At 37.7% G+C, this 10,418-nt stretch overlaps 1 non-coding gene across 1 annotated transcript; it reads left to right on the forward strand.

Annotated features, from left to right (window-relative positions):
* The first annotated feature begins 5,538 nt into the window (after positions 1 to 5,538).
* LOC127741962 (small nucleolar RNA R71) lies at positions 5,539 to 5,646 on the forward strand. Its single transcript, XR_008003149.1, has one exon. It is a non-coding gene; the product is annotated as a small nucleolar RNA R71 (small nucleolar RNA).
* The last annotated feature ends 4,772 nt before the right edge of the window (positions 5,647 to 10,418 follow it).

Genomic DNA, 10,418 nt, shown 5'->3' on the forward strand with positions numbered 1-10,418 from the left:
GATCCATTGCATTATGTTGGGAAAAGAAGTGGAAGTTCATCAGCTGATCTCTTGTGAACTTTACATAATTGCAAACAAGAACTCCAAAGATGCCAAATTGGCTTATCCAAGCTTAATCTCTATGCTATGTAAAGATGCGGGGGTAAAGATGGGAGTAAATGAGTATATCTCAGTTGAGCAACCAATCCCCAAAAAGTCAATGGAAGGACAACAAGTGCAGGATGACCCCATCAAGAGGAAAGCACAGGAGTTCCTCCCGGAAATCCCTCAAATTGAATACTGGGAGCGTCTTGAAGCATCTATTACCAAGTTACAAGAAGCTATGGACCAACTAAAGGAAGAACAGAAAAATCAAAATAGCATGCTTTGCAAACTGCTTGGGAAACAAGAAGAGCAAGGGCGTGAACTGAAGCAACTGAAGCGTCAGAATCTATCTCTTGAAGGGCCAAGCACCCCACAGACTAAAGGAGCATCCACTTCCCAAAATAAAGGTTGTTGAGTCCTAATCTTAGCCTTAACTCTGTGATAATTGTTCTTATTAGGAATTTACCTTAGAAGTTATATATGAGTAGTAGTAATTAGTATCTCTATTTTGATTTTATCTCCAATTAAGCTATAATTTATTTTTATCATCATCATCAAACATGAATAAAATAGCAGATTTTTAGAATAAGGAGACAATATTTTTTCGAGTTTTTAATAAGGAAAATTCTAATTATTTATATGTGGTGGCAATACATTTTGTCTTCTGAATGAATGCCTGAACAATGCATATTTTTGATATTTAATTTTATGAATGTTAAAAAATTATTGGCTCTTGAAAGAATGATGAATAAGAGAAATGTTATGGATGAATTTTATGAATTTTATGAATGTTAAAAAATTATTGGCTCTTGAAACAATGCATAAAATTGATTCTTGAAGCAAGAAAAAATAGTGAAAAAAAAGGAGCAGCAGAAAAAACCAATAGCCCTTTAAACCAAAAGGCAAGGGCAAAAAGGATCCAAGGCTTTGAGCATCAATGGAAAGGAGGGCCTAAAGGAATAAAATCATGGCCTAAGCGGCTAAATCAAGCTGTCCCTAACCATGTGCTTGTGTCATGAATGTCCAGGGGAAAAGCTTGAGAGTGGTTAAAGTTGTGATCCAAAGCAAAAGAGTGTGCTTAAGAACTCTGGACACCTCTAATTGGGGACTTTAGCAAAGCTAAGTCACAATCTGAAAAGGTTCACCCAGTTATGTGTCTGTGGCATTTATGTATCCGGTGGTAATACTGAAAAACAAAGTGCTTAGGGCCACGGCCAAGACTTATAAAGTAGCTGTGTTCAAGAATCAACATACTAAACTAGGAGAATCAAAAATACTATCTGAATTCTAAGTTTCTATGGATGCCAATCATTCTGAATTTCAAAGGATAAAGTGAGATGCCAAGACTATTCGGAAGCAAAAAGCTACTAGTCCCGCTCATCTAATTAGAATATGAGCTTCACTTAAAACTCTGAGATATTATTACTTCTTGAATTCTTTTTTTCCTATTTTATTTATCTAGTTGCTTGGGGACAAGCAACAGTTTAAGTTTGATGTTGTGATGAGCGGATATTTTATACGCCTTTTGGGAGTTATTTCATGTAGTTTTTGGTATATTTTAGTTAGTTTTTAGTATATTTTTATTAGTTTTTAGGCAAAATTTATATTTCTGTACTTTACTATGAGTTTGTGTGTTTTTCTATAATTTTAGGTATTTTCTAGCTAAAATTGAGGGAGCTGAGCAAAAAAATCTGATTCAGGCTGAAAAGGACTACTGATGCTGTTGGATTCTGAGCTCCCTGCACTCGAAATGGCTTTTTTGGAGCTACAGAAGTCCAATTGGCGCTCTCTCAATCGGGTTGGAAATTAGACATCCAGGGTTTTACAGCAATATATAATAGTCCATACTTTGCTCGAAGATAAACGATGTAAACTGGCGTTTAACGCCAGTTCCATGTTCCATTCTAGCGATAAACGCCAGAAATAGGTTGCCAGTTGGAGTTAAACACCCAAAATAGGTTACAACCTGTTGTTTAACTCTAGAAACAGCCCAGGCACGTGAAAAGCTCAAGTCTCAGCCCCAGCACACACCAAGTGGGCCCCAGAAGTGGATTTCTGCACTATCTATCTTAGTTTACTCATTTTCTGTAAACCTAGGTTACTAGTTTAGTATTTAAACAACTTTTAGAGATTTGTTTTATACCTGATGACATTTTTAGATTTGAACTTTGTACCTTTTGATGGCATGAGTCTCTAAACTCCATTGTTGGGGGTGAGGAGCTCTGCTGTGTCTCGATGGATTAATGCAATTATTTCTGTTTTCTATTCATACACGCTTGTTTCTATCTAAGATATTCATTCGCACTTCAATATGATGAATGTGATGATCCGTGACAGTCATCACCATTCTCAACCTATGAACACGTGCCTGACAACCACCTCCGTTCTACATTAGATTGAATGAGTATCTCTTGCATTCCTTAATCAGAATCTTTGTGGTATAAGCTAGAATCCATTGGTAGCATTCTTGAGAATCTGGAAAATCTAAACCTTGTCTGTGGTATTCTGAGTAGGATTTAGGGAATAAATGACTATGACAAGCTTCAAACTCACAAGGTTTGGGCGTAGTGACAGACGCAAAAGGATCAATGGATCCTATTCCAGCATGAGTGAGAACCGACAGATGATTAGCCGTGCGGTGACAGCGCACCTGGACCAGTTTCACTGAGAGGACGGATGGTAGCCATTGACAACGGTGATCCACCAACACACAGCTTGCCATAGGAAGAACCTTGCGTGTGTGAAGAAGAAGACAGGGGGAAAGCAGAGATTCAGAAGACAAAGCAACTCCAAAACTCCAACATATTCTCCATTACTGCATAACAAGTATTATTTAATCCATGCTTTTTATTTACTACCAATCAAAACTGAGAATTATTATTATCCTGACTAAGAGTTACAAGATAACCATAGCTTGCTGATGACAAGTCATCATATACCTATTTTTCAATGCTTTTTCATACAAGAAATTGATGATTAGTGCTTAAATATTGCATTCTTTTGTGCTTAATTAGAATATTTCCCTCATCTTTTAAATTTATAAATATTGTAGGAAATAAGAAGAAAAAGAAGCAAAGAAGCACAAAATAAGCTAAAAAGGAGAAAAAAAGAGCTTTGGGGCACACTTTGAAGTTGGAGCACACTTTGGAGCCTTAGGCCACGCTTTTAAAAGCGTGGCCCATGGCCAAATCAAAGAAGGAAGCAACCAGCACGCACATTGCCCTGCTCTTGCCAAGGGCAGGGCAATATTGTGATGAAACAAAGTGAGGTTGGAAGCAAATTTTCGCTAAATTAAAATCTGGGCGCTCACAACATGACCATGCCTACTTCAAAGGGGTATAACTTGAGCTACAGACATCCAATTGATGTGCTTCTAGTTGCGTTGAAAAACGGACATTCAGAGCTTTCGAAGGATATATAGCAATCCATATTTGGCGTAGAATTGAGGCATGAGTGAAAGGCAACTTTAAGGGCCAAAAATAAGCAAAAATAAACCAAAGTGCTTCCACCAAGGCTCGAAGAGGGAGACACAAGGAAACCAAGGAAGTATGCTCTCAAGGAGAGCAGAGTGCTCTCTTGGAGAGCAATGTCGTGCTCTCTCCCAAAGAAAATGCAAGGAAATTGGGCAATAATGCAACCTCCAAGGTTCGAACACAAGACCTCCAAGGAAGTAAAGGCTTAGGCACTACTCCTTGGTGCACCCAAGCGCATCACAGCACAGGCAGAGGCAAGGCGCGCACAAGACACCACTGCCCCGCTCTCCACAAGGGTAGGGCAATCCCCTGGTGCCTCTCCAAGCCTTGGCATGCAAATTGGATCCCCATACAAAGCCTCACTGCTATGCTCTCCACAAGAGCAGAGCAGCCTCCGGGGAGGAAACACTCATGGGCCAAAATTCAACCAAAATTCCATTTAAATTCAATTCCTCTCCAAATTGAATCAAGGCTAACCAAACCCATTTCTCCTCAAATCCAAAGCAAGCAAAGCCCACATCATCACTCAAAGGCACATGGATCAATTAGATTAGGATTTTCATTTTAATTGTAATTTATTTTAATTTTATTTTTATTTTCACTTTCTAAAGCCTATATAAAGGCATCAATTCCATCTCATTAGAAAAAAAGGCTAGCTCCACTAGGGAGCATTAGGAGGAGTAGTAGAGAGCTCTCTCTTTTAGTTTTCTTTTCTTAGCTTTGAATCTTGGGTGGAGAATTGAAGAAATTCTGTTTCATTCTCCCTTTGAGATTTCTCTTTGTTTTGCCTTGATGCATAATTTCAGTGAATTGCAATTTAAATCAAAGTTCTCCTACTGCTTTCATCTTCATTTCTTCTTCAATCTGCCTGCTGTTGAATCAAGGAAGGGCTTGAGATCTAGACTTGTTTTCTAGTCTCTTTGATTCCATGAGATCTTCATTTGTCTCTTTAAATTTCACAATTGAGCTTAATTACATTCTGTGTTGCTTCTTCAAGCAATTTTCCATTTCTGTTTAAATCTGCTGCACTTATTTCATCTTTTACTCCTCTGCTTGATTGCTCTTTAAATTTTCTTGTTGAATTTTAAATTCCCTGCACCCAATCCTCTTTACATTTAATGCAATTTACATTTCGTACAATTTAAGTTTCAGCTATTTTACTTTCTTGCACTTTAAGTTTTATGCAATTTTACTTTCTGCAACTTTAAATTTCCTGTCATTTACAATTCTGTTGGCTACATTTCATCCAATATCCCTTCAATGTTAGCTTGACTAAACTAATCACCCACTAAAGTTGCTTGATCCATCAATCCCTATGGGATCGACCTCACTCTTGTGAGTTATTACTACTTGATGCGACCCGATACACTTGCCGGTTAGATCTATGTGTTTGGAAATTCATTTTTCCACAAAAACACCATCACTTGCTTCAAGCCAACAATCTCCGTGGGATTCAACCCTTACTCACGTAAGGTATTACTTGGACGACCCAGTGCACTTGCTGGTTAGTGGTACGAATTGTGAAAAGTGTGATTTACAATTTCGTGCACCAATTTCTCCATGAGGGATTATAGGTGTTTCCATAGGCTTCACCCATGTAATTCACCTCTGCCATTGCAGGGTTCTCAAGATCATAAGCTTCTTCTTCAAAAAATACTTCTTTAGTACTGTTGGATACATTTTGCAATCCATTCAGACTCTGAGAAATCATGTTGACTTGCTAAGTCAACATTTTGTTCTGAGCCAATATGGCATTCAGAGCATCAATTTCAAGAACTTCCTTCCTCAGAGGCATCCCGTTACTCACAGGATTCCTCTCAGATGTGTACATGAATTGGTTATTTGCAACCATGTCAATGAGTTCTTGAGCTTCTACAGGCATTTTCTTTAGGTGAATGGATCCACCTGTAGAATGGTCCAGTGACATCTTAGAGAACTCAGATAGACCATCACAGAATATATCCAAAATGGTCCACTCTGGAAGCATGTCATAAGGACACTTTTTGGTCAACTGCTTGTATCTTTCCCAAGCTTCAGAGAGGGATTCACCATCTTTTTGCCTGAAGGTCTGAACATCCACTCTAAGCTTGCTCAACTTTTGAGGAGGAAAGAACTTGGCCAAGAAGGTCGTGACCAGCTTATCCCAAGAGTTCATGCTATCTTTAGGTTGTAAGTCCAACCATGTTCTAGCTTTGTCTCTTACAGCAAAAGGGAAAAGCATGAGCCTGTAGACTTCAGGATCTACTCCATTAGTCTTAACAGTATCACAGATATGCAAGAACTCAGTTAAAAACTGATAGGGATCTTCTGATAGAAGTCCACGAAACTTGCAGTTCTGTTGCATTACAGCAACTAGTTGAGGCTTCAGCTCAAAATTGTTTGCTCTAATGGCAGGGATTGAGATGCTTCTTTCATAAAAATTGGAAGTAGGTGTAGTATAATCACCAAGCATCCTCCTTGCATTATTGTTGGTGTCATTATTTTTGGCTGCCATCTCCTCTTCTTTTTCGAAAATTTCTGTAAGGTTTTCTCTGGATTGTTATATTTTAGCTTCTCTTAGTTTCTTCTTCAGAGTCCTTTCAGGTTCAGGATCTGCTTCAACAAGAATATTATTGTCCTTGCTCCTGCTCATATGAAAAAGAAGGGAACAGAAAATAATAATAGGGATCCTCTTTACCACAGTAGAGAGATTCCTTTATGTGAGTAGAAGAAAATAAGAAAAAAATCCGAACACAGGTAAAGGGAAGAAGAGGGTTCAAATTTTGAGTAGAAGAGAAGTGTTAGTAGATAAACAAATAAATAGAAGAAGATGAGAGAGAGGAGTTTTCGAAAATTAACTAAAATAAAAGAAAAATATTTTTGTTTTTATTTTAAATTACAGTTAAAATTCGAATATATAAAAAGAAATAAAATAAAAAATTAAAACAATTAGTTAAATAAAAATATTTTTGGAAAAGAGGAAGGTGATTTTCGAAAATTGGAGAGAGGAAAGTAGTTAGGTGGTTTTGAAAAAGATAAGAAATAGTAAAACAAACAAAAAGTCAATTAGTTAGTTGAAAAAGATTTGAAAATCAATTTTGAAAAGATAAGGAGTTAGAAAAGATTTTTGAAATTGATTTTGAAAAAAGATATGATTGAGATTTGTTTTGAAAAAGATTTGAAAAGGAAATTAAAAAGATTTGATTTTTAAAATTAAAATTGATTACTTGACTAACAAGAAACTAAAAGATATGATTCTAGAATTTAAAGATTGAAACTTTCTTAACAAGAAAGTAACAAACTTCAAATTTTTTTATCAATCACATTAACTGTTAGTAAAGTTTTTGAAAATTATGAAATAAAATTAAGAAAAAGATTTTGAACATCAATTTTAAAAAATTTTCGAAAATGCAAAAGAAAAATGAAAAAGATTTGATTTTTGAAAAAGTTTTGAAAAGATAAGATTTTTAAAATTGAAATCTTGACTTGATTAACAAGAAACAACTTATTTTAAAAAACATTTTACTAAGTCAACCCAAAGATTTCGAAATTTATGAGTAAAATGAGGAAAAGATATTTTTTTGATTTTTTTGAATTTAATGTGGAAAGAAAAAAATAACAAAATGACTCAAGACATAAAAATTATGAATCAAAACAACTAATGCATGCAAGAATACTATGAATGTTAAGATGAACATCAAGACTTATTTTTGAAAAATTTTCAAGAGAGGAAAACATGCAAGACACCAAACTTAGAAATTTTCAATGTTTAGACACTATGGATTAAAAAATGCATATGAAAAACAACAAAAGACACAAAACAATAAAATATGAAGATCAAACAAGAAGACTTATCAAGAACAACTTGAAGATATATATATATATACATATTTTGAAAACTTTTTGAAAAGAGAATTACCTAATCTGAGCAACAAGATGAACCGTCAATTGTCCAAACTCAAAAATCCCCGGCAACGGCGCCAAAAACTTGATAGGCAAAATTATGACTCATACTTTTCACAACTTGAACAATTCCTAGAAATGGCTCCAAAACTTGGTGCACAATACTATGGTTCACACATATTCTTCACAACTTCGCACAACTAACCAGCAAGTGCACTGGGTCGTCCAAGTAATAAACCTTACGTGAGTAAGGGTCGATCCCACAGAGATTGTTGGTATGAAGCAAGCTATGGTCATCTTGTAAATCCCAGTCAGGCGGATTCTAATGGTTATAATAGTTTTTGAATATAAAGATAAATAAAGCATAAAATAAAGATAGAGATACTTATGTAATTCATTGGTGAGAATTTCAGATAAGCGCATGAAGATACTATGTTCCTTCTGAATCTCTGCTTTCCTACTGCTTTCATCCAATCATTCTTACTCCTTTCCATGGCAAGCTGTATGTTAGGGGATCACCGTTGTCAATGGCTACCGTCCGTCCTCTCAGTGAAAATAGTCCAGGTGCGCTGTCACCGCCCGGCTAATCATCTGTCAGTTCTCGATCATGTAAGAATAGGAATTACTATCCTTTTGCGTTGTCACCACACCTTACAGTCGCGAGTTTGAAGCTAGTCACAGTCATTCAATCCCTGAATCCTACTCGGAATACCACAGACAAGGTTTAGACTTTCCGGATTCTCAAGAATGCTGCCAATGGATTCTAGCTTATACCACAAAGATTCTGATTAAGGAATCTAAGAGATATTCATTCAAGCTTATTTACATGTAAAACGAAAGTGGTTGTCAGGCACACAATCATAAGTGAGAATGGTGATGAGCGTCACATAATCATGACATTCATCAGGTTCTTGGGTGCGAATGGATATCTTAGAATAAGAATAAGCGTGAATTGAATAGAAGAACAATAGTACTTTGCATTAATACTCGAGGAATAGCAGAGCTCCACACCTTTAATCTATGGTGTGTAGAAACTCCACCGTTGAAAATACATAAGTGATAAAGGTGTTCATTGGTTCCGGCTCCAGAGAGGGAACCAGGATAACCAAGACTTAATGGTTCAAAAAGACCAAATGGTCTAAGAGAGACCCAATACAATAGTAAAAAGTTCTATTTATACTAAACTAGCTACTAGGGCTACAGAGATAAGTAATTGATGTAGAAATCCACTTCCGGGGCCCACTTGGTGTGTGCTTGGGTTGAGCTTAAGCTTTACACATGCAGAGGCTTCTCTTGGAGTTAAACGCCAAGTTGTAACATGTTTTTGGCATTTAACTCTGGTTTGTGATGTGTTTCTGGCGTTTTACTCCAGAATGCAGCATGGAACTGGTGTTGAACGCCAGTTTTCATCCTCTAAACTCGAATAAAGTATGGACTATTATATATTGCTGGAAATCCCTAGATGTCTACTTTTCAACGCAATTGAGTGCGCACCATTTGAAGTTCTGTAGCTCCAGAAATTCTATTTCGAGTGCATGGAGGTCAGAATCCAACAACATCTATAGTCCTTTTTCAGCCTCCTATCAGATTTTTGCTTAGGTCCCTCAATTTCAGCCAGAAAATACCTGAAATCATAGAAAAACACACAAACTCATAGTAAAGTCCAGAAATGTGAATTTTGCATAAAAACTAATAAAAACATCCCTAAAAGTAGCTAGATTCTACTAGAAACTACCTAAAAACAATGCTAAAAAGCGTATAAATTATCCGCTCATCATAGCACTCGTTGGTAGAATGCCCGTAGATTCGGTGGTATTTGCAATACTCTGTCCAACTTCCTCCTCTCTTATGTTTAATCGGGCGAGGCGGTGGGATCTTCTCAGTGTTGCATATCTCTCGGTAAACATCCACAAGGGACACTCGAAGAGGGGTGTAGTTGTGGTACTTTCTGGGTTTCTCAGTAGGTTGGTCTTCTTTTTTCGTGGACTCTTTATCCTTGTCCCAGGGTGGGTAGGAGAATCCGGTCTTTGAGGTTTCTCCTAATCGGGAGTTCTCCTCTATATTGATGTACTTTTCCGCCCGTTCTTGTACCTCGTTCAGAGATGTTGGGTGTTTTTGGATATGGAGTGGCTAAAGGGTCCTTCTTGCAGACTGTTGATGAGTCCCATAATCACTGCCTTTGTAGAAAGGTTCTGTATGTCAAGGCATGCTTTATTGAATCTCTCCATATAACTGCGGAGGCTTTCCCGATCTCCTTGTTTAATCCCGAGCAAGATTGGAGCGTGCTTGGCTTTGTCCTTATGGATGGAGAATCTGGCTAAGAATTTCTTAGCAAGGTCATCGAAGCTTGTGATCGACCTTGGCGGTAGGCTGTCGAACCACTTTATCGCCGTCTTGGTCAAGGTGTTCGGGAAGGCTTTGCAATAGGTCGCGTCTGAGGCATCCGTGAGGTACATTCGGCTTTTAGAGTTGCTGAGGTGATGACTTGGGTCAAACGTACCATCGCATGGGGTCATGTCAGAGGTTTTGAAGTCCTCTGGGACTTTATCTTTCATGATTTCTTTCGTGAATGTGTCTTGGTCTTTGTGGGGGCTTCTTCGCAGTTGGACCGAGCGGTTCTAGCTTTGAGATTAGCTTCGAGCTTTAAGAAATTGTCTTCAAACTCTCGACGCCGTCTTATTTCTCTTCGGAGATCTCGCTCGACTTCGCGCTGACATTCGGCTTCTTGTTCGAGCTGTTTGAGGCGATCTTGCTGTTCACGAATGGCATCTAAAATTTTTGTGTTTTGAGTATGCTTGTCTCCCTTGGATTGGTCTATGTCCTTTGGGGAGTTTGGTGTGGCATTCGTATTCTTAGGTGGCATTCCTTCTTCCAAACCAGAGTTATGGTCGTTGGCAGGGTTGTTTGCCATGGCGATGGGGTGACTTCCAGGGTCCCCGGCAATGGCGCCAACGTTTCGAGGGTTACCTGAAATGTTGA

The sequence above is a fragment of the Arachis duranensis genome, chromosome 9 (assembly GCF_000817695.3).
Source record: "Arachis duranensis cultivar V14167 chromosome 9, aradu.V14167.gnm2.J7QH, whole genome shotgun sequence".
Lineage (NCBI taxonomy): Eukaryota > Viridiplantae > Streptophyta > Magnoliopsida > Fabales > Fabaceae > Arachis > Arachis duranensis.